Source organism: Triticum aestivum, chromosome 3B, assembly GCF_018294505.1.
Source record: "Triticum aestivum cultivar Chinese Spring chromosome 3B, IWGSC CS RefSeq v2.1, whole genome shotgun sequence".
NCBI classification, from domain to species: domain Eukaryota; kingdom Viridiplantae; phylum Streptophyta; class Magnoliopsida; order Poales; family Poaceae; genus Triticum; species Triticum aestivum.
Window position 1 is genome coordinate 601682 of NC_057801.1, and position 25947 is coordinate 627628.

Below are 25947 nucleotides of genomic sequence, written 5' to 3' on the forward strand. Positions count from 1 at the left end.
TTTATTTCTGCGTAGTTTTTTGTATAGTTTTTTCTTTTCTGTTATATTTATTTTGCTTCAAGCCTTTCAGAATAAAAAAGAGGTGCAATGCTCGTTAATTTGCTTCAAGCCTTTTGGAATAGTGTAAACTGCACTGCGCATAGCTCCGTGCAGTCTACCATATTCCTGAAGGCTTGAAGCTAAGCAACATGAGCATTGAGCCTCTTCTTCATCGTCTCTGCACTCAGGGCTTATAAACCGCTCCTAGTCCCTCTCTCTTCGCGAGGTGGGACTAAAAAACAGCTTACTATGAAACTGTAGTACTGGTTCATCCATGAACCGGTACTAAAGGTGCTCGTGGGGCCCCAGCCTTACCTGACACAACCTCATTAGTACCAGTTCGTGGCACGAACCGGTGCTAAAGGTTCGCGACGAACCGGTACTAAACAGCTCCCCCCGCCTAGCAGTTCGTGCATACTGAACGCAAAAAATATAAGAGCATTTAGATCATGATCTTATATTTCTTTACAGTCTAAATTGTCAATATGATCTTATAACATCAAAAATACTTTGATCATCAATGATCTTTGTGTGTACAATCTGAATTGTCAATATGAGTCATCAACGATTTATAAACCGATGAAGACTCATATTGCGGCCACAAATTCTACACATAGAGTTCAATGAAGACCAAGTGCTTGTGATAGTTTGAGAAATAACATATTTAAGGTGGTAAAAGGCTTGTTAGGGGAGCGAGGTGAGACTAAAAACAGCTTGCCATAACCTCATTAGTACCGGTTCATGGTATGAACCGGCACTAAATGGTGATGGTGGGGCCATAACCTGACCGCAGGCTGACACAGCCTCTTTAGTACCGGTTCGTGGCATGAACCGGTACTAAAGGTTCGCCACGAACCGGTGCTATTGATCGCCGCCACGAACTGGCACTAATGTACACATTAGTGCCGGCTGAAATTCAAACCGGCACTATTGTGCTTCACATTTGACCCTTTTTCTACTAGTGCGACAATGCGATACTTGTTGCAATAGAAGAGGCACGAACGGGGGTGTTCCAGCCCAACAGAGAGAACGACGAGCTTACGCGTGCCCTGGGAAATCCTGAACACCCGGGAAGAACACGAGGCAAGGGCGCTATTCCATGGTATGAGGGGTTTTCAGACTGGAACAACGACTACAGAACCCGTGCGAGAAAGAAGATTGCGGAGAAGAAGAAGAGGAAGATGGAGGAGGAGCAGAGGAAGCGGGACTATGAACGCCTTCAAGGCCTAGAAGCAAGTCAAGCGGAATTGGCAGTCAAATTCCAGCGGCAGCAGGAGCAGATTGACTCACTTACCCATCAAAGGGGGTCTCAGCAGCTGCAGCAGCTAGCGGATGATCCGGCATTGGATAGCACCGGCCCATCCATGCCGAGAAGCAGCGTGGGTTCCGTCCCGGACGACGCAATGCTGGGTAGATACCCCGTGGATGACATCACGGAGAACACTAACTGCGAGCTACACGTCAAAATGAAGAACATATCCATGAAGGTGGCGGACGACTGTGCTTTCACAAATCCCCTCGAGGCAACCTTCCATTGCAACCCGATTCCAGCGGGCTATGCTCGTGTCTTGGTTGATAAGGTGGTGGACCCACCATATTCGGGGCTACAGCTTGACATTGCTGGAGGTGATGGCGAGCGCTTTCTCGGAGAGGCCAAACATCGTATCATCCTATGGAAAAAGGATTGCATCATCTTTCGAAGGCCACCGACACCGCGTCAGCCGAGTCCTCGTCGAAGTCCGCCACCGAGTCAGCAGACTCCCGCTCCTGCAAGTCCACCAAGTCCGGCAAAGTGTCAGGCCACTCCTCCTCCTCCAAGTCCGGCAAAGTGTCAGGACAATCCTCCTCCTTCAATTCCGCCACAGCGTCAGACGTCCACTCCTCCTCCAAGTCCGGCACAACCTCAGGCCACTCCTCCTCGTCCAACTCAGCCCCGTCAGCCGTCTCCGCCGCCTCAGCAATCACAGAAGAGACACCCCACAGCTATGGTGTGTAGCGGTATGAGTCGAGGTAGTACAGGAAGTACAGGCGGAGGCAAGCGATATAAATATGGTCCAAGCCTCAAGCCTCTTCCGCAGAGGTCTTATGACAGGTCCGAGGAGGAAATCACAGCCATATCATAGGCCGAGGTGGAAGCCCATTTTGCACCGAAACCGCCACCGCCGCCAAGGGAGAAAGTGCCTGAGGAAACGATTGACCACTTCATTCGTATGGCTCAACCACCAGCTCCCAAGCCTATTGACACAGACTATGAGCGCCACATCAAGAAGTTAAATCGAGCACGTCTACAAAGGGAGGCGAGCACGTCTACATCGGAATCGAGCAAACAAGAAGCAGCTGCCAAAAAATGCGGGAAAACCATTCCCCAGCTGGGAGAACAGGCGGTGCAATCGATCCCCTCGCTTGTTGTGCCAACAACAGGTGACAGTACGCGCGCCCAATATTATTGTGGGCAAACAGTGCACGTTCCCGAGGTGGGCAATGTGGTAATAACGGAGGAGCATATAATGCAGGCTGAAGTTCTCAACATCACTATTGGACAACTCCTCGAGATCGAGCCCATGCCTTTGCTTAGAGAGGATGAAGTAAAACGGAAATATGTCCGGGGCCAACCTTTGGTCGCGCCAGACAAGGTCAAGAACCTCCCAACGAGAATGTATGAATTGCATCAATGGTACATGAACATTACCAAGATTTCAGATTGATTGTCCCTCATGGTGAATGTCAAGCAGGACCATTACTACCATGAGAAAGCTGTGTCTGTTGAGTATTTAGAACTGTTTCAGTTATACAATCAAGATGCACTCGACAAATCTATCGTCAGTTGCTATTGTCTGTAAGTGATTTCTTTCTATAATTTAAGTCTCAAGCTAGCTATAGTGATCCTTTTGATCAATCATTACCTGTAATTATCCTTACTATATTCTTTTCTGTGGTATTATGCATGATGAAGATATATGAAATGAGAAAAGGTGGACGCTTTGGCATTGGGTTCATTGACCCAAACACCGTTAATGAATACACCTGGAACATAAATGAACATCAGCAAAAGTACGTAGAGGACAACATGCTAGAGTTTTTGAAGCGCCTCAAATACAATGAAGATATACTACTTCCTTACAACTTCCAGTGAGTCACACTGTCTTGTACTACAACTTCTCTGTTTTTGCCTACTAGCTAGCTACATGTTTTTGCTTACATATGCCCGCTTAATTAAGACATGCAAACGTGTGTGCATGCAGATATCACTGGGTCTTGTGTATCATTAAAGTTGACGCTGGAACAATTGAAGTACTGGACTCACTAATCTTAGAAAAAACTGACTATAACATCTTGTATGTGATAGTCAACAGGTAATTTCAATCATTATTAACTATATATCTCGGCCTATTTAGTTCGTCATTTCATGATATGAACTATTTAATAACCCCTTTATTCATTTTCTTTGTCGGCGGGCAGGGCTTGGGCAAGGTTCATCGCCGTCACGCCTGGCGAATGGAAAAAAAGCTTAAATGGTTTCGACCCAAGGTAAGCAATTAAGTAGTACTAGCTAGCTAGCTAGCTGCCATCTCTTTAATTATCATGCTTGATTAATTTTTATCTAATCAAATTCCATTCTCGTAAAGGCCCTGAAGCAGGCGCAGGGGACTGATCTGTGTGCATTCTGCGTTTGCGAGAACATTCGCATGATGGCGTCCGAAAGGAGCAGATCTCAAAGACAGGAATTGGTACGCTTGTCAGAACACTATTCATAATTTTTACACCATTATCGATATCTAGTCACACAACTAATACACATGCATATTGATCTCCTTCTTAACAGTTCAAAGAGGTGCGGGAGAAGCTCATAGAAACGGAGCGCGTAGAAGCACTTTAAGAGGAAATAGCGGGATTTTTGCTCGACCAGGTCATAAATCCGAAGGGAGAATTCTATTACCCGCTACCGCCCCCCATGAAAACCACTTCCAATTGTCATCGTGCTCCGAAGGCACCAATTAAGCTAATGTCACTGGCTTCGAAGGCAACATTCATATGTAGGAGAAATTGTATATAGCTATACATGTGTGTATGTGTGAATTAATTAATATGGTGGTTTGTGAGACATTGATAATATATATATGCATGATTGGTTCTACTAGAAATTCTATTTATATATATATATATATATATATATATATATATATATATATATATATATATACACATAACGTGTACAATGTGTAGTATCGTAAAATACCAGCAAACAAAAAAGAATTAAAATGGAAACACAAAATTAAATGAAAAAGAAACCATAAAACTAAAACCCCCCCAAACCTTATAGTACTGGTTGGTATTACCAACCGGTACTAAAGGGCTCCAGGCCCCCGGAGCTGGCTCGTGCCACGTGGTTGCCCTTTAGCACCGGTTCGTACTGAACCGGTACTAAAGGGTGAGGGCCTTTAGTGACCATAATTTAGTGCCGGTTATGTAACCGGCACTACAGGGCCTTACAAACCGGTGCTAATGCCCGGTTCTGCACTAGTGTAGCCTAATGAAACCTCTGGCAACTAGCAACTTAGTTTGAGAGATGTGGGTTTACACTGACTACACATGGGTGCCTGCCAAATAGAAAGCCTGTAAGAGATGCATCTTCCTTAATTTTGTCACTGGCAACATCATGGATGCATCAAATAATAAACTTGTTTAGTTGGAATCTGGATCGGAGTTGGCAGCTACACGAGGAATCCAGCAGAAACAAACAAAACCAAAAACCAAAAGGCAACGGCTGCGAACGAAGCTAACGGAAATTGACAAAAGATAATCCCATGTGGAGGAGATTATGCTTTCTTCTGCGCAATTTGGACAATTCGCAATAAAGTTTGCTTTGAGAAAAAAAATCAAGTAATATCCGAATTATTGGAGCAGATCAGTTTTTATATGTGTTGTTCTTCATCTTTGGGCATGTTTGCAGAAACATGTGGACAAGAGGAAGCTGCTGGAGAGATCATTTATACAATAACGGTTGGCGCTGAGGGCGTACATGATGCTGCTATACTGCGACGATGTCGGGAGGCAATACCGCGCATACATGAGATTGGAGAGCCCGGGTATGATGAAGATCGTCGAATGTTGTCTGGGCATAGATACCAGTTCGTGTGTTGAATATGTGTTTAGACCATCTTATGGTCTCTTTGTTATTTGGTGTTATTGTTCTACGAAGGGTAAATTTTGTTAACTTAAAATGAATCACAAATGGGATATAAATATAATGAGCACATATAAATACCCAAACAACTCGATCTTTCTATGGTGATCGGATCGGAAGCAATCTTGTCATCATACTTCGACCACCATATTGGGCGCCGTTTGGTCTCTTGCTTGCTTCCCTTTCTGGCATATCCTCGTCCCAGTTAGCACCATCGTCATGCCCGTCATCGTGATGCTCCCAAGTCCGCAAAATGAAGTCAACATCGGGGACGAAATCCTCCTCCTCCAGTACAAACCGAAATGCATATCCGTTGAGCTTGACATAAACATCAGAGGAGACCGAGGCTTCATCAGACCCATCCTTCTTGGAGAAGATATCCAAGGAGTGAACAGCCACTTGGATTCGCACAAGACCATGGCGGCAGGGGCGGAGCTGGGCCCCGGGCACCCAGGGCCCAGGCCCGGGGCGTGCAAAAGTTTACACGCTATAATTATATAGATTTTTTGCAGGCCCGGGGCACAGCCCAATAAAAAAGAAGGCCCAAAGTCTCGCATGAGGCAACACACCCCCACGATCCAACTCCTACGCTCAAGCAGTCATGCGCACGGTCCACCAAGCAAAAGAGGCGCAGCGACAGCGCTGTTTTGCTGAAAAAAAGGAGACGGCAGCGCGTGCAGCCAGGACGGGCGGCATTGATCGATCTCCATACTCGCGCTGCCGTCCCCCGTGGCTTCGCCTCCAGCCCCGGTGCCCCCCTGCTCCGGGGATCTAGGCCGCCGCCTCCTGTCCAGTGCGTCGTTCGTTGGCATGGCGCACCATCCCCTGCTGGCTGCTTCACGGCGGGCTGCTGTACCTTGTATTTTCTTTGATGCTTTCTCTGTTTCCCCATCGATGCTTTATCAGTGTGTAAACTGCTTCGAATTGAAATTTAATTGATGTAACACTATGCAGTCATATATCTAGGGTATTTTGATGTAATTGTCAATTTTATCTCATGTTGTAGAATAAGAAGATGAAAAGATTTAGCGAGATGTATTTGCAAGTATTGATGATAATGATATTGCCGCTTTCAATCATATAGGTCCCACAAAGGGCTTTTAACTCGTCGAAGTGGTAAGTTTTTAGATTTGTATCAATGATAATTGTTTCACATGATGTTTATGGATTCTCTTATGAAATTTTGCTTTTGATGTCTTGAAGGTGTTTGTTCTTCTTTCACCGTTGATGAGGTTATGCAACACACTGATGAAGCAAACCATTGATTTGGTACTCTTTTATATCACATACTGTTCTTCATAGTTTTTTCATGTTTTTATTTATTTTTATTGTTAAGCATTGGTTTAAATTCTAAATATTTCACACAATTAAGCTATATTTTGTTTGGGTTATTTTTTGACGTAGCTAAAAGCCTTATGGATATTAAGTTTGCTGGAGGTAAAATTTTTTGGGGCCCGGGGCTTGCTTCAATCCTGGCTCCGCCACTGCATGGCGGCGCAAGGAAACTAAGTCAACATCCTACGTGGCACCAATAACTGATCCTATTGCCCACAGACCAACGAAATGGCGGAGAGGTGGCGGGACACCTGTGACATGAACCCAAACTGGCTGCAGAGGAAGTAGAGATGGAGCCTCCTCAACTTTCCATTCACTAAAAGCAATCTTCACGTCATGGGATTTTACATTGTACTCAAAAGCTTCCACACGCTGCAAAATCTCCAAGGACGGGAAGGAAACTAAGAAAGTATTGGCTCCATGAGGGACAGCTTTCCACTTCCATGAGGTCGATCTGGACCGAGGCGATCTTAGCGACCTCGGCCTCCACTACTGCAGCTGATAAAGAACCACCAGAAATCATAACCAATGCAGTTGGCAAAGTTGGTGGCACAAGATGCTCCTTGAACAACGAGTCCGATAACTGCACGAACATTGCGTTAACCAAACCGCATCCACCGAGCGATGCAGTAGGCCTTGTTGCTTGAGAACAGTGCAATGATGCAACGGGTGCTTGTTATTGTTGCAAATGTGACAGTAGTGAATGACCGTGCAATATTTGGAGAGATGATCTTTTGTTCTGCATTTGAAACACCAAAGGTCAGTTTTTTTATTCTTCGGCACATGTCCAGTAGCGTCAACAGTGGCCAAAGCCACTGTATTGATGTCGCGGGAATCTTGATTCTGAGCATCCGGATCGGCCACCACGCTGGAGGCAGGAACATCGGCGAAGGGCGCGCAGCCGGAGGGACGCCACCGGCAGAAGCGGCATCATGACGTCCCCCCTTGCGCTTGTTCTTGTGGCGGCGAGCAGGGGGGCCCCTCGGGGGCAGGCTGGTTGGCGGCACCGAAAATGACCGCGGCGGTGCCGAGGCCGTGACCCGCTGGATGGAAGGAGGAGCGTTGGAGCTTGAAGCCAGCGACGCACCGAAACTCATAGGGCCGGCGGCGACGCCAAAGCCGGCAGAGAGTCCGGGGCTTGCAGTTGCTTGTCCCACCGGCAGCAGCAGTCCTGTGTTAGCTCTCGGCTGTCTGCTTGCTTTCTTTGTCGCTCGATTCGAGGCAGACAAACGACTGGATCCACAAGATGATTGGATGCATCCCTGTCGTCATACTAGCTACAGTGGTACCCAAAACTGTGGTCGTTAGATCGGCCATATTATAAAACTAGGACTAGCCTAAAGATACCTCAGGCTACTAGCAACTTTGTCTGAGAGAGATGGGTTTACACTACACATGGACAAGACCTCTAATGTAGTAACCGATGCATCTTCCTCAATTTTGTCACTGCCAAGTGGAAACACCATGGATGCATCCCAAAATAAACTTGCTTAGTAGCTGGGATCTGGGCAGCTGCACAAGTAATCCAGTGGGAAACTATAAAGTTAGTGCAAAGTTGAGTCATCTATTTTGCATCGGAGGGAGTAATTAACATACAGAAAACGACAGCTGCAAGCAAAGCTGATACACATGGGTGCCCATGTTTTTATGATACATGTTTCATATCATTTTCATTCGCTCGCTTGTAAGCACTTATATTCTCCACGTCGCCCAATCTTTCGATGTGACCTATTTTTGTTGGACAACCGAAGTGACAAAAAAAACCCGAAGTGAGCAATTGTTTAATACAAAATTAATCAGTACAAACCCTCGGACTCGCACCTCGCAGGACACATGGAGTCTGTGATATTTACTGCATACCTATAAGAGATGCTTTTTCCCTTAATTTTGTCGTTGGCAGCTTCATGGATGCATCCAAAATACGGGTCCTCCGTGTCAATTTGTATATGGAGTGTAACATGCATGTAGCCGACTGCTGCTGCAAGGCAAGATAACCTAGCTAGGTCTGGAATTGCCAACTTGCATGAAGAATCCAGCAGAAAAGAAAGAATACAACACGACAATGCAAACAATCTAGTCGAAATTGTTAGATGGATGGGCACAAATCATATGGGAGAAGAATCCAAGTTTCGAAGGGGAAGCGCAGGATTGAGAGAGAGCTTATATTTTTATTGCAAATTTGACCTTCAAATTTTTTATCAATCGAGTATATAATTTTTTTTGCATTTTTAGGGTTTGTTTGCTCAGTCTGTAGAATTAAATGTGTTTGTGCTTATCAATTCACACTTCTCTTTAATCTTTTTTTGAACATAGTACAAATTGCAAGCGCACATATACATGCGCATACACTCACCCCTATGAACGCACACACGCACACCGGCATATCATCTTGAAATTTACTTACTCATCGTAGGCACCTCGTCGTCGACAGGAATGTCTCCTCCCACTAAATGAGCATCACCGAAAATCCTGAAACAAATGTCTCCTCAGACTTTTTGAACATTTTTTAATTGTTTTCTGAGTCACTGTTCACCATGAGCTTGTTTGAGCTCGGGTGTAGAAGGGCACTTTCGTATTTGCTCCATCTAATGAGACACTCTGAAATTTACGAACAGCAGGTCATCAGCATAAAGGTGTGTATTTCTATTTCAAATGTGTCAATTTGATCACCGAGGTGCCTGGGATGGGAAGTGAAAGACAAGATCTTGATCCAGTTCGCTAGTTGAATATTGTGGTTAGGTCTCGGCTGCTTGCTTGCTTACATATCCAGTGCCACCCAAACGACTCGATCTATGCGATGATGGGATGCGTCCTTGTCATCATACTAGCCTAATGAAACCTCTAGCAACTAGCAACTTAGTTTGAGAGATGTGGGTTTACACTGACTACACATGGGTGCCTGCCAAATAGAAGGCCCGTAAGAGATGCATCTTCCTTAATTTTGTCACTGGCAACATCATGGATGCATCAAATAATAAACTTGTTTAGTTGGAATCTGGATCGGAGTTGGAAGCTACACGAGGAATCCAGTAGAAACAAACAAAACAGAAAACAAAAGGCGACAGCTGCAAACGAAGCTAACGGAAATTGAAAAAAGAAAATCCCATGTGGAGGAGATTGATGCTTTCTGCTGCGCAATTTGGACAACTCGCAATAAAGCTTGCTTTGAGACAAAAAAAAATTAATATCCCAAATACTGGAGCAGATCAGTATGTGCTGTTCTTCATCTTTGTTCTTCAAGCTGCTGGAGATATCATTTATGCTACAATGGTTGGCGCTGAGGGCACATGATGCTGCCACTGCGACGATGTCGGGAGGCTTTACTGCGCGTACATGAGATTGGAGAGCCCGGGTCTGATGTAGATCGTTGAACGTTGTCTGGGCATAGATACCAGTTCGTGTGTTGAATATGTGTTTAGACCATCTTTTGGTTTTCTTTGTTATTTGGTGTTATTGCTCTACAAAGGGGAAATTTTGTTAACTTAAAATGAATCATCAATGGGATATAAACATAATGAGCGCATAAATACCCAAACGACTTGATCTCTTCTATGGTGATCGGATCAGAAGCAATCTTGTCATCATACTACTTGTAGTACACAAAATGCCTAATACTCCTCAAACTAGCTTCTTAGTCTGATGGGTTATACTTGTGAGTGCTCCTATGTCTTATTGGATAGATGTTTCATATCATTTTGATTCGGTTTCACAATGCTGATCGCTTGTAAGTAATAAATTTCGATGTCGCTCAGATTTTCGACGTGAGGTATTTTTGTTGGACAACCATTACCTAGAAGATCTCAACTCACTTTTGATCAAATTACTAGGAGCCTCAATTCCTTTCCATGTGCCTTGCTCGACTCTGTCGATGCCGGTGAGGGCGACGTTTGCGAGCATCGCTCCCCTCCTTGGAGGTGCCACCGTGCGTGTGCTCCTCCATGTTTGGCTCTGGGTGAAAACTTTGGTCCGGTCTTATAGACCGAGCGGTGGTGGCGGCGTTTTGGCGCCACTCCCTTCTTGGAGGTGTCGTTCCAAGGGCATAGGTCTCTTTTTTGAGTCGTTGTGAGCAGTTCGTGGTTGGTGGTGGTGCTGCTTGTGGCGTATTGTTGCCTCTTCCTAGATCAGCGAGCATTTCAATGGTCGGCGGCATCTGCAGTGTCTAAGCTTGGATCTTTTCTGTTTGTAGTCTTTGTTAGCTGTTCTCCTTGGCACCTTGTATCTTGTTCACTTGTTCGGGGTTATGTCCCTGGCTTCTTCTTTGTAACGTGTGTTTTGCTTTCCCTATAAAGTGAGGTGAAAGCCTATTTCAAGTAGCGGGGAGAAAACACCAGAAAAACGGGAGAAGCAGACCGCTCGTAAAATGCGGATCAAAGGACATATGACTAAAAACATAACGCTGGCCAAATAATTCTTACCTTGATGTATAAAAGGGGATGTATCTAGATGTAAAAATACGTCTAGATACATCCCCTTTTATTCATTTTGATGACAAGTATTTCCGGACGGAGGATGAACTACTGTCCTGTTATGAAAACTTATTGGAATTCGCCTCTCTGTGCCGGGCGTATATGAAAGAAAACAAGTGGCATCTGGATCAAGCTTTACTCTGAAGTCTGAACGACAAGTGAGGGACGTGGTTGGAGACAAAGACAAGTGGTAAGTTGGAATCTTAACCATTTTTTATGTATGTGATGGATAGGTGGGCAAATTTCAATGTAAGTAAGAGTAGCTAACCTTTGGGTGACTAAGCTACAACTAATCGATGAGGTATAAGTAGGCGTGTGCTCCGATCGAGATATATCACACACTACTAGAGCTGAACAAGAGAGTAGACACTGACACACTACACAACACTAAAGGTAGGTAGAATCGCTTGTGATGGCAATCCCTTACCCGAGCGGATATCCTTTGCCGGGGTATGGCTGCGGAGGTGGAGCAGGAGTTGGCACCTTCGCCGAGTTCCTTGAGCGACGGCGGCAGTACACCGGATACATTGATCGGCAAGTACCATATGAGGTGCTGTTGCCCGCCCCATGTGGGCACTGCGGGATGCTCCAAGATCTCAGGCGGGATTGGGACACATATAGCCACATCGACGGAGATGTGCCGCCGGACCTGGTCCTGGACGGGTCGCTCGCCCAACAGATCGAGCACATCGCCTTCGAGGGGAGCTCCTGCTTCACGTGCGCCAAGAAGATCTTCCTCGCGACGACCGATTGGATCGACGAGGACGATGGCTACGACACACCACTGCACTACGCCGCCAGGTCCGGAAACCTCAGGATGCTTTTCCACTTACTTTGTCTGCTCGGCGATGGGTATGGTCATGAGGCGCAGTACGCGGTGCTGGTGCTGAGGAAGCTCAACGGTCGTCGGGAGACGGCCTTGCACGAGGCCATCAGGCTGGGAACAAACTCAATGTGCATGGTCGGGATGCTCATGTGGGTGGATCCACACCTGGCGCTGCATCCCAGAGCTGGCACCTCGCCGCTATACCTGGCCGTCTCCTTGGGTGAAGAGCACATCGCAAAGATGTTGCACCGTACAAGTGGCGGCAACCTCTCATACTCCGGTCCAGATGGACAAAACGCGTTGCATGCCGCGGTTCACCATCCATACGGTCAGATACATTTCTCATGACATATCATAAATTTTTTTTGACAAATTTTCTTTCTCCCTATCTAATTAATTTGCAGACACACACAATATATAAACTTCTTTAGGCCACAAGTAGTCCAAGTTTTTATAGTGTTTTGTCTTGACAATTTAGGCCACAAGATTGACAGGTTCATGTTTACAGTTTAGGCCCTTGTTTCTTTGGTCTATATATATATAATTTAATAAATAATCGGAGTTTGCTATTATGCTTTTTCGTTCATGTATATCTTATCCATGCATGTTTCAATATGATACAGTATAAACTCCAGCCTTTGCAATACTAATATATCAAGGACACACAATACAATTGTAGTCCAAACAACTAAAAGCTCAAAAGGACAAGAACCAAACAACTAACGCTAAAAGAAGACAAGAAAAAACAAGTATCGATAATGCCTACCAAAGCTTTGCATTTCAAACTTGCAGCCACGTATGGTGAACTCCAAATTTATGTTAGGATTTGTAACTATTTTTCCTCCAGCATTTGGTAGTGTTCCTCTTCCTAACTTAACAGGCCTAATTGCAGGTATGGTACAACTGCTACTAGATTGGAACAATGATCTTAGCGAACACAAGGACAAAAATGGCTGCACCCCTCTTCACTCGTTGGTTTCGGTGCAGTCTGAAGATTACATTCCTAGATTTTTTTTTTGTTTCCATAATGTCAAGTCGCTGTTGGAAAAACATGCAACAAGGCAGGTACTTGGTGCTAACCCATCCGCAGCATATCAGCATGACAGTAATGGTTTGTTACCTGTACACATCGCTGCCTTGATGGATAGGAAGGTTGCCATCGGTATTCTCCTCAAAAGGTGTCGTGGTTGCATCGCTCTTCGTGATAAGCAGGGGAGATCCTTTCTTCACATTGCGGTCAAGAACAAGGTCTACCGTATAGTAAAATATGCTTGTCAAGAACGAGTTTTTGCGCCGATACTGAACGCTCGGGACAATGATGGTTACACTGCACTACACGTAGCTGTGGAGGTTGGGGATCTGTTCGTCTTCTGTTATCTCTTGCGGAATCCAAAAGTACTATTAAATGTAAGGAACAACAAGGATGAGACTCCGCTGGATCTAGCAAGGAGCAAGAAACGCACAAGTTTTTACTTTAGACAGGTATTAATCCATAGCTGATCTCATAAATGAAAACATAGTATGTTTCATTTAGTATGTTCTCAATGGTTGTTTTTTGCAGAATCCAGAGATCGTGATACACAGGACACTCATCGATGCTGGTGCTAGGCATGGTAGCTTCTGGAGAGGTCATGTTCAACAACTCTGCATTCAGAATCAGTTGTCAAACTTAAAAGATGTGGAGAATCAATCAAAAGAAGTGGTTGAGGCGAACCATAAGAAAAAAGAGAAAAAAGAGAAAAAAGACTCAGATGAGGTGACTGAATCGAGCCGGGCACTTGGCATTTTATCAGTACTCATCACAACGGTGACATTTGGTGCAGCCTTCAGCGTACCTCCTTCAATCAAACAAGCCGACAATAGCAAGGGTGACAATCCAAGACTTTTCAATGCCTGGTATTTCAGTGTGTTCATGCTCGCCAACGCAGGTGCTTTCGTCTACTCCTCAATAGCTACACTTTGTCTCATGATCTCCAGCACGTCCATGGTTAAACTGGATATCCGGCGAGCTGCCTTCAGGATATCCACGTTTTTCGCCTCACATTCGCTCACCTACTTGACTATTGCATTTGCCCTTGGCATACATATAGTACTGGCTCCAGCAGGTCGTACAATTGCCCCTGCCATATACACGGTGAGCTTATCTCTGTTGCTCTGGCAGCATGGAGGTTCTGTCGGAGAAATCTTTCATACTTACAAACCGCTGTCTGTCAGACGGGGGCATAAATTCGCATTCTGCCTATTTATACGCCATATCTCTCTGTGGGCTATAAGTCAGCTTTGGCCCTTCACTCTTTTTATTTACGCATCAGCGGGAAATAAACCTATCCCTTGAAGAAGTGGCATCAAACATAGATCAAGGGTGGTTATTACTGTCTAATGCCCAGTGGCCAGTGCAGATTGGCAACTAGAGGCCAGAGGGTGGAGTTTAGAGGAGTAGCGGGGTCGTGAACCCAGTTCTTCGGGCATTTGTAATAAGGCAGCTTTGCCATTTCTTTTATCAATCAATCATGCTTTGATGTTCTAAAAATGTTTTAGGAAACTACTTTTCTTTTTTCTTGTGATGCAAAGCAACACCATTAGTTGTATTTCAACTCCTCCTAGAGAGAAGATGAGACAACAACCAACAACATAAAAGAACCAAGCGCCCAACAGAAAAGAGACTAGACACTATATATAGGCCCATCTTATTGGGCACATCAATCAAAGCACAGGCTCCACAGTAAAGATAAGTCGTTTCTGGTTGTATTTGGCTATTTGCTTCTCAATTTGTCCACCGATCTATGTCAATGAAGACAAACAAAAGGACAAGAGGCATGTGGATCAAACTGGAATCTAACCCATTTGATCTATATGATAATTGGTTGTTCCTCTGTCATAGCATACGAGAAGTTGATAGTTAGGTGGGCACTATGAAAGTAGGACTAGCCTCACATTTTCGTTGATAAAGAGCAACTATATACTTTCTCCGTTTCTAAATGTAAGTCTTTGTGGAGATTTCACTATGGACTACATACGAAGCAAAATGAGTGAATCTACACTCAAAATGCATCTATATATATCCGTATGTGGTACATAATGAAATCTCTACAAAGACTTATATTTAGGAACGGAGGGAGTATATATTAATATCAGCCTGATATCAACTGAAACCGGCCTCTAGCGTAACTCAATGTAAAGAGATAGCCTGAGACATTGTGGCAGAGCGTCTCTAGGAATTTGGTGCCCCGGAGAAAAGTACAAAATGGAACACATTTTCTTTAAATCATATAACTAATGCATGTAGTCTTGCTTAATTTTATAGCTTCAAGTGGACCTTTATTTTTGGCATGTTGTAGAGTCCCACTTGATACAGAATTTTTAATGTAGGCAAAGATTATATACACACATAATATACAGAAATTACAAAGAGCATGCACAAGTAAGGATGCGTATGAACAACCATACATGCATGCATGATGGGTCGGTTCAGTGCGGGGTTGAGCTTCCCCAAGAAAAATTAGGGTTCCTCTGCCTCCCGCCTGCATTGCCGCTGGTCTGCCTCGTTTACAGTGGCCTTAGGACCATGGGGGCGCGGTGGATCACGGCCCTTGCCGGCGGAAGGGCTCCGTTTTTAGATGTTTCTTCGAGTTTTGTTAGAGTTTGTGTCCTGCTCAGGAAGGCGAGGTGGTGGCGGCTTCCTGAAGATGGAATAAGTTCTCCCTGCCTAGCTCCCATCATGGTGGTGCGTTTAGCATCGTTAGTGGGCGTGCGTGTGGAGGTGTGTCTCCGGCGGATCTGTGTTTCATCGATCTGCTCGGATCTGGTTGTTGTTCGTCTATGTTTGTGTATTTTCATTGGTGGCAGTTGTTGTACTGGTCCGTTAGTGTACTGGTCTATGAATCTGGATATAATAATTTTTACTATTTCTGTTGTTTATTGTACAGTCATGGTTGAATTAGATGAATAGACCAGACGTTTTCTTGCAAAAAAAAGTGCGTATAAATAAAAAAAATATTTTTTTTACCATCGATCCTTCATCAGCACAATTATGCGTCTGGTCATGCTTTTCTGCAAAAGAAATACTCCGTCGCATATTGGATATAATGAAATCTCATATTATGGGACGGAGTGAGTACATGGATGTAAAGTTGTTTATTGCAGATCAAGGTTAAGACCAAGCCACACAGTTGCCATATGACAAGCGAGAGACTTGTTTATATAAGTTGTTGTTGTTGTTTTATTGGATGAAATACAATGGCGTTTGCTTTTTGTCAAAAGAAAAACGAAAGAGTAGCTTCCTAGAACCTTTTCATAACATGAACGCAGAATTGCCTGATTGATAGAAGAAATGACACGAGGCCATTCTCTAGTTGCCATTCTACACTGGGCTTTAGACAGTTGCCGCTTTTTCAAGGAATAGGTTCCCTTGACGATGCCCAACTAAAGATAACTATCAAGGGCCAAAACTGGAATAGAACATCCCCAAAGATACGCCGCGTAACGAACTGCCAGAGAAATATACGGCCCCGTCTGACAGACAAAGCTTTATACAACAACAAAGCCTTTAGTCCCAAACGAGTTGGGGTAGGCTAGAGGTGAAACCCATAAGATCTCGCAACCAACTCATGGCTCTGGCACATGGATAGCAAGCTTCCACGCACCCCTGTCCATAGCTAGCTCTTTGTCGATACTCCAATCTTTCAGGTCTCTCTTAACGGACTCCTCCCATGTCAAATTCGGTCGACCCCGCCCTCTCTTGACATTCTCCGCACGCTTTAGCCGTCCGCTATGCAGTGGAGCTTCTGGAGGTCTGCGCTGAATATGCCCAAACCATCTCAAACGATGTTGGACAAGCTTCTCCTCAATTGGTGCTACCCCAACTCTATCTCGTATATCATCATTCCGGACTCGATCCTTTCTCGTGTGGCCACACATCCATCTCAACATACGCATCTCCGCCACACCTAACTGTTGAACATGTCGCCTTTTAGTCGGCCAACACTCCGCGCCATACAACATTGCAGGTTGAACCGCCGTCCTGTAGAACTTGCCTTTTAGTTTTTGTGGCACTCTCTTGTCACAGAGAATGCCAGAAGCTTGGCGCCACTTCATCCATCCGGCTTTGATTCGATGGTTCACATCTTCATCAATACCCCCATCCTCCTGCAACATTGACCCCAAATACCGAAAGGTGTTCTTCCGAGGTACCACCTGGCCATCAAGGCTAACCTCCTCCTCCTCACACCTAGTAGTACTGAAACCGCACATCATATACTCGGTTTTAGTTCTACTAAGCTTTATAAGTAAGAATAATTTCTCCAAGTAAATATGTATTTTGGTAGATGAGCAGAAGAGGACTGATAACGAATATGGCATTGGAAACCGTACGACCTACGGGAGACAGCACCATACGTACGCCAAGGGCAAATGCAACAGTCAAGCAGGTGACTGAACTGTAGGCGAGGCGCAGGGAAAACTCGAAGTAATCCCGGCGGAATTGCAGTTGAACAATGGACATGCCGGAGAACATGGAGCAGACGAAAGCAAGCGCATTGGCCATCACGAACGCATTGAAATCCCACGCACTCTACCAAAAAGTCTTGGTATGCCATTGCCTCCTGCTTTGACCGCTGATGGCACGGCGAAGGCTGCAGCGAATATAATGTCATCGTTACGATGAATTCTTGGATGCATCCTTGTCGTCAAGCTAGTTAGCTAGTACCCAAAACTGTGATCGTTAGATGCCCAATATGAAATTAGGACTAGCCAGCTGACACTGACAGTACGCTAGCTTGGTTACACTACGCATGGATACCCAATGTAAGAGATGCATCTTCCTTAATTTTGTTACTGGCAACATGACGGATGCATCCAAAAAATACGTGCACGGACCCGACTCCATCCTGTTGCATTGCAAGTCGAAATAATTTTGTTTAGATGGGATCTGTAGTTACCAACTTGCATGAGGAATCCAGCAGAAAAAATAGTACATAAAACTAAAACGACAGGGCAAGCAAAGATAAAGGAAACTGAAAACAAATTAGATGCCCGTCATGAAACTAGGACCTGACAGGATGGGTGCCTGCCAAAGAGAAGAGCTAGCTAGCATAAAAAAATGAACTTCTTTAGTAGCTGGGATCTGGAGTTGCCAGCTAGCTAGCTTACATGAGGAATCCGGGAGATGAGGAACGACGACAGTGCAATCTGAAGTAATGCATACATGGTAGAGACAAACACAGTGCAAGACAAGTGCCAAGTTGGTAGGTCAGAACATCTACAGCCAGGCTCTCCAAGGCTTTCCTATACGCCCAGGCTGACGGCCTGGTCACTGCACTGGACAGTTGAAAAAACCTGACCCAAATGCCCGAGCTAACCGGCATACTTCATATCTGGCCCAAACCTGAGGCGGATATGAGGAGGCCCAAGCGCTTCCGCCACATCGGATCCGACCCTCGCTGGCCCACCCCGATCCACATATATTCGTCACCATTCGCTCTCCGGGCCACTCCACTCCACTTCACCGCCAAGCTCCATTCCGGCAATCTCCAGCCTCCTTCGGCATGGCTGACAGTGGATCCAAGTCCTCCATCACCCGATCTATGGACCGGGAGCTCATCCATTGCATGCCCAAGAGGTCGCAGAGTTTTTTTTAGGCGAGGACGGCTTTAAATATTAATCAACAAAAACAAAGTTCATTACAAATGACATTCCGGATCACCTCCGGGACATCATTTACCCACACAACATCAATATAATGCTCCGCCCAACGAGCAAGCATATTGGCCGCCTTGTTACAGGATCTACGCTGATGGGAGAATCAGATAGAAGTAAACTTTGTCTCCAGCTGCTTGCTGTGATAGATCATGGCTCCAACTAAAGATCGATCAAAGCAGCACTCGTTGATCTTGGTGATGAGGCTCGCATAGTCAGACACGACGGCAATGCTCCATTGCGCACTCTCGAGAGTGGCTAAGATGACACATCGCATCGCAATTGCGTTAGCAAGCAACAGATCATCACCATGCCGAAACAAACAGCTGCCGGCCAAAAGCCCTTTACCTCCATGGGCATGCAGGATGTATCCAACACCCATGCGCATGTATAGGCAAAAGATTTCCGCGTCAACATTGAGCATTGCCGAACCCTCCAATGGTGGAGGCCATGTTGGAGTAGAAAAGTTGGACTCACATCTGTTGGAGTTCTTCGGTCTAAAAGTATGCAACATAATCATGTCAGTGTAGGCCTTTATCTTCTCACTGATCTGGCGTGGGTGTTGTAGTTCTTCCTCATCGCGAACCCCATTTCGGGCTTCCCAAATGTGCCAAATTATCACTGCAAAAACAATGGCGTCCACAGCTCGGGCCGATGTGATCCAATCGAGAGTGCATTGTCGAATTGAGGAGAAGTTGCGGAGCCCAAGTTGCAGATTGTAAATCCACTTCACTTCAGCCCAAACCTCACGAGCGAATTGACAGAAGAGGATGGAGTGTTCGATCAGCTAGTCTCTTCCACAGAAGGGATAGTCATAGTTCGTCGGAATGGAGCGACGTTGTAGGTGAGCACCAGAAGGAAGTCAATCATGCTCCATTCACCATAGGATCAGCTTCATCTTGCTAGAGCATTGGATGCCCCATAAGCTTTTCCATCCCTTATCCAATGCAACTTGGTTAGATGACGATCCACGCCCTAACTTGATGTGATCCTTCCAAAACTTTGTTGTGCGTGCAAAGAAACTAATGAATAACGGTAAATAAATTTTACTGTTATTCGTTAGTTTCTTTGTCTCTTACTGACATGTGGGATCAACGGTTTCTAAGAATATTAGGGGTTTTTCTACCTAATTAAAACATATGAAAGTGTTGCTAGTACTGAAAAACAACGCGACGATCACCCGACTCAGTTCTATATCATCCATTTCAGTACTACAGTTTAGTATTGAGATCATCCACATTAACATTACAATACTAATTTCAGTAATGAAAACAACACGATCATAACCATACTAGCATGTTTCTGGAATATTAGTGTAATGTTACTGGGTGAAGCAGTGTAAAGCACTCAGACAACTATTGAGGCATTTTTTGTATCCTTTTTGGTGATATTGATTTAGGTTTTGGTCTATTTCATATTGTCTTGTTTTTCACTCTCACAATGTTAGTTATATGTAAATCAGGTTGTTTAATTTTAACTGTATGTTGGTACCATGTAAGACACTATCTACAACTGCTGAGATGTGATTGCATCCTGATGTTACTGTCACTTCAGTTCTCTGCTTTCAAATAAGAAGTTTGAGAACCTCATAAACCTAACAGGTGATCTTTATCAAAACAAACAAAGTACAAAGGTTACAACTCGACTAAGTGTTGCATTATACTCATAGATATATTTTGTTTATGATCCCCAAAGAGATGATGCCGTATTTTGAAACACCATTGCATAAAGGAGTTGGTGGCCGTCAACTCTAGCAAGGAAGAACATGAGTATGAATGGCACGGTGAAGTAGAACATGTTTTTGGAACAACGGTATAATGTTACTAGGTGAAGTAGTGTAAAGCACTCAGACAATTTTTGAGGCATTTTTTGTATCCTTTTTGGTCTGTTTCATACTGTCTTGTTTTCAACTCTCACAATGTTAATTATATGTAAATCAGGCCGTTTATTTTCCATTGTATGTTGCTAGCATTTTAGATTTCTCAATTATTATTTGTTATTTGCTCAAGGTGGGCCTAAGGTTAACTGGGCAGGCTTCTCATGTGACCCCATGTTTTTTACTGAAATTCCTGCGAGCATTATTTTGCCATATGATGAAAATGAGGATACTGCGAACAATCATCTTACACTAATGGTCCTTGCCTATATTTTTGTGCAATTTCCTATCATTCAGTTGACAAAATTGACTAGCACGGCAACGCGCGCCATCAACATATTTCACCCTAGGCACCATAGGGTCAGAGCCGCCGGCCTCGCCATGAGAAGTGATGAAAACGCAGTGGCCGATGGGAACAACACCGAAGAAGTGTTTGTCCCCTGTGCTGCAGGACAGGACTTCTTAATTGGACTCCCGTCTTGCATCTTTAGTGCGGCGAGGCCAGGCCACATGCTGCCCGTCGCCTCATTTAGCGCCTTCCTGAACTACATGAGATACTCCGTGATGTGTTTTTTTTGCTATAGTGTTTGTTAGTTAGGATAAAATTAAGAGTACGTCTGTGTGAGTTTAGGTTTGCTTCCGTAGGTAGGCTACTACTATAAATCCAAGTTATGCGTCCTATGTCATTGACATGTTACAGTTGTATGAATATACATATGATGGGTAAATACCCGTATCGAGTTTTGGGGAAGCTGTCTAAAAATCCCAGAGTTTTGTGAGAAAATTGTTATACGCGTGAGTACCATCGTTGAGGTTGGTTTTCTCATGCTGAACTCAACTCACATGGACAGATTACCTAACCATCTCACGATCCCAAATAAACTGAAATGGACAATTATCCGTCATCATGGAAATACTCCTAGAAACATTTACTGCCCCATAAGGAGGAGGAAAGAAACACGAAGGGAGGCAGTCAGCCGTCCGCTTTTACCAGCCCGGGATCCCCAAATCCAAATTAGCCCAAGTCCCCAGAGATCGATTAGAGAAAACTAAACAATGTAAGTGAAACTAGGTCTTGCTCTAATAACAAACTATAGTAATGAGGCCCGCCATATATAATACGTACGTGTATGTATGTACAGCAGTGGCAACAAGGAGAGATATATGTTTCAAGTAGTCAAATTTTAAAAATGGTTGTTGTATCCCCCATTTGAAAATCCTCATATGTTGTTGATAGTCATATGCTTATGTGCATATACACTTTACTAAATATATGCATGTCATTTATTTTTTAATACATACCCAGATGCTTTTTGGACTTACCCACTCGCTGACTGTTGCATTTTTGCCTCCTGTAGGCCTATGTTTTTTTTGTCGTCGTCCATCGGTCCAAGTTGTTGTTGTCCACTCGGTTGCCTTGCGGTTTGCTTCTAGAGCGTGCTGCAGATTCGTTGTGCCTCCTTCCAATGTAAGTTCTTGTGCTGAGAAGTTCTTGAGTAATTCATGCAGTATTGGTCATGGCACATGTTTGTTAGTCATTTGGCTGGTTCAAGCTTATGTAGGGAACTTTTCCTTAATGAAGGATATGGTAATAGGAAATAGTGAGTGTAGCTCTGGCATCCGTCTCCTCCTTCTCCTCGGAATCGGGGTTAGGTAGGGTGCTGAAACACTTAGGAGAAACCTTCAATCGGTCGATCTTAATGCGTTTTAGCACTCCCACCGAAACACACACATCATCATCATTCTTTCCAATTGCAATTCCAACATTATTTAAACAAGAAGAACTGCGAGAACTAGAAAAAGAAAAAATGATTTATTGCAGGGTGTATTTATTGGCGAGTCGAGGTTACGCTCCGCCTGGCGCCACATTGCCTTGGAGAGGGAATTCTCATCGATGGCTGATGACGAGGGCGGCAACGCATGCCATCAACATATTTCTCCCTAGGCACCATAGGGGCAGAGCCGCCGTCCTCGCCACAAGAAGTGATGAAAACGTAGTGTCCGATGGGAACAACGCCGAAGAAGTGTTTGTCCCCTGTGCTACAGGACGGGACTTCTTGATTTGACCCCCTTCTTGCATCTTTAGTGCGGCGAGGCCGGACCACATGCTGCCCGTCGCCTCATTTAGCGCCTTCCTGAACTACATGGGTACTCCGTGATGTGTATTTTTTCTGTAGTGTTTGTTAGTCAGGATAAAACTAAGAGTAAGCCTTTGTGAGTTTAGGTTTGCTTCGTAGGACGGCTATTAGTATAAATCCAAGTTATGAGTCCTATGTCCTTGACAGGTTATAGTTTTATGAATATACATGATGGGTAAATACCGTATTGAGTTTTGGGGAAGCTGTCTAAATATCCCCGAGTTTTGTGAGAAAATTGTTATACGCGTGAGTACTATGGTCGAGGTTGGTTTTCTCATGCTGAACTCAACTCACACGGACAGATTACCTAACCATCTCACAATCCCAAATAAACTGAAATGGACAATTATCCATCATAATCGAAATACTCCTAGTACCCAATGAGGAAAAGAAACACGAAGGGAGGCAGTCAGCCGTCCGCTTTTACCAGCCCGGGATCCCCCAAATCCAAATTAACCCAAGTCCCCAGAGATCGATTAGAGAAAACAAAACAATGTAAGTGAAACTAGGTCTTGCTCTAAGAACAAACTATAGTAATGAGGCCCGCCATATATAACACGTACGTGTATGTATGTACAGCAGTGGCAACAAGGAGAGATCTATGTTTCAGCCCAACAGCAAGCGGCGTCGCTGAGACACGGGTGAGGATTTTCTTGTCGACGTCTCGCCCATTTCTACGTGAGGCTTCTTGGAGCGGTAGAAATCCTTGATGCTAAGCTGCATCCAGCTGGGTCTGGGTCCTGCGCCTTTCGGTGTCTTGGACATGTTGTTTGCTCTTGATTTCTCTGCATTCGGCACCAGCAACTGATTCCTGTTTGCTCCTGATTTCACTCGTCCTTTGAGCCACTGCATCCACAATTCAATCGGTTTGTTTGTTAACCATGCGTGCACAGTGAACAAAATAATAAATATGTTGCTCAATAAACTAATGTAGCAAGTGTGATTATAGCATAATAATAATAATTTCCAGGAGGCATCATCATGTTTTTACTAGCTATATATTCGCTAGCTAGTAAGAGGAACAGAAAAGATGACAGGGTAGAATTAAAGGAAGTGCAGACCTTATGCCATCGTGCTTCATTAGGAAATGCCTCATCCACAAGCTGGACATCTTCATCGGTGTGTAAAAACATGCGATCGTCGGCATGGCTCCTCCATTGGACCAAGTAATGAGGGTTGCCATGTATTATCTTGATCCGTTTAACTGAATGGAATTCGTAATGGTCATCATCAAGAAGCAGTGATTTGGAATTGGATGGAGACGATGAAGCCGCCATCTCGCGTAAGTAAATGGTTGATAGCATGGGCAGCATGTGGCGTCGGATATCTGCTCTCCCCCACTTCCCATACGATAACATGTCGACCAAAGCCTCAACATTAGGCTGCTCATTCCATTTCCACACAAGCGATGATGAAACATCCCATTCTGCATGCATGCGGTCGTCACTCGATTTTTTAGCACAAGCAAGTAGGTACTGGTGAACAAGTCTGAATTAGATATACAAGCAAAGGGGAGTGCGAATACCTGTATCCAAATTGTCATCACATAGATATAGTTTAATTATCTCCTCATTTGGGAAATTTGGGTGAGCAGCTAATCTTTTGCAGACATTGATTTTCCAATTCAGATCACGCGCCTAGCATATATTTAAGAATAGATTAATTCTTGTGTTCGTACATAATCTTGATTTTTAATTGCATGCATGTATATATGTAATTCAAGTAGTAGTACCTTGTCAAGGCTACGACATTGAGATGCGAAAACTGCAGGTGGATATATTCCTTTACCGGTTGTACGTAATCTGGAGTAAGCAAAAAATAAGATAATGAGAAACACAAGAAATTAGAAGTAGGTACTTAATTAGAAATGAAGATGACTTAGTTTTCATGAGTATCAATCAAACATACGTACTAAAATTTAACTTGGTTTTTAATAAGCTGCAGGTGGATATATTCCTTAGTTGTGAGCATCAATCAAACATACGCACTAAAAATGAAGATGACTTTTTGTTTTTGTTTTACCGTGCGCTGACTTGAGTTGAGACATGAGACTTGAGACTTGAGAGTAGTAGGTACTTAATTGGACATTTAATTACCCAAACTTTGGTCCCAAATTAATCAATTGTCATGGAGTAATAGTACTCTACTAGCATGCATATATAATAAGAATTGATGATGTTTCAGGCAGCAGTAACACATTAGGAAAAACGATCGACATCTATTCTAAAAAACAAAGAAACAAAAGTAGATGATCCACGAGGTAGAGTACTCACTCATCCAAGATATGTTCCTCATGAAATAACTGCACAAACGCAAGTGCGGTCTCAAGACCCCGGGCACCCCCTTCAAATCATGGTCACTGCCAATAAGAAGCGCCATGGCGATCATTCGTTTCCTACTCAATCCAATGCCATCCTGGATGTCTTGTATGTTGTAGCACTCAAAAGGCTCCTTGGCAGTGGAGCAGAACACTTTGATGACAGTGTTGGCTCCACAGAGGAAGGCATCGCTACAGAGGTAATGCAGGCGTCCACCTTGCCGTCACGATTCAACTGGGCGCACAGTGCTTCCGCCTCGCCCTTTGCCCGGAGCATCGGCATTCCCAGATGCCCAAGCAGTTGCTATTTCATTTCAAATCAAATCAAATCGTGAAACCAAACCAAATCGTAGACTAGATCGAGAAGCACACAAGAAGAACCAGAATCAGGAGAGGAGAGACCAACCACACACTCGTGGACGCATCGCGTGAATGCTTCACTTGTAGAGGTGGCCTTGGCCTTGAGCGGCGACGGCACGCCGTCCAGCACGAACACCGGGAACGCCCCCATCTTGGAGAAGAGGGAGAGCGTGCGGAAGAAGATGTTGCGGAGGGTGGGCGACTTGGTGCTCATGGCGGAGACGATCCACGAGGAGAGGTCCACAGCGACGCGGCGGCCATGAAGGAACCCCATGCCTTGCAGCCGCGCGTACGGCTGCAGGGCCTTCCAGAAACCGCTGCGGACGCCCATGGCAATGGCAATGACAATGGCCAGTTACTCCGCCGGGATCCACTCCACTTATAATAAAGAAAGAGACCTCAAAGCGTACGTAAGTTACTACTAGAATGCAACCGGCCAAGAAAGCGATCGATTTGGGAGGGGAGGGGAACGGCCGGCGCCTGTTCGTTCGTTTGTTGATTGAGAAGGGAGCAGTTTGCTGTTGCACAAGGAGAGGGGAGGAGACGTCTGTTTGCGCGACGTACGGCCTTCTGCTCACGTACGGTAGACAACAAGCACGTATATTGGCCATCATATCCAAGTCTTTGGTGCCGTCAACACCAACACGTACGTGTGGTATGAATTTTTTTTTGTTTCCATAAATTATACTAGCACATATGCCCATGCGTTGCA

General features: G+C 44.6%; 1 pseudogene; it reads right to left on the bottom strand.

The window, feature by feature from the left end:
- Window positions 1-24827: 24827 nt before the first annotated feature.
- LOC123072932 (flap endonuclease GEN-like 1) lies at window positions 24828-25566 on the bottom strand (annotated as a pseudogene).
- Between the last annotated feature and the right edge of the window lie 381 nt (window positions 25567-25947).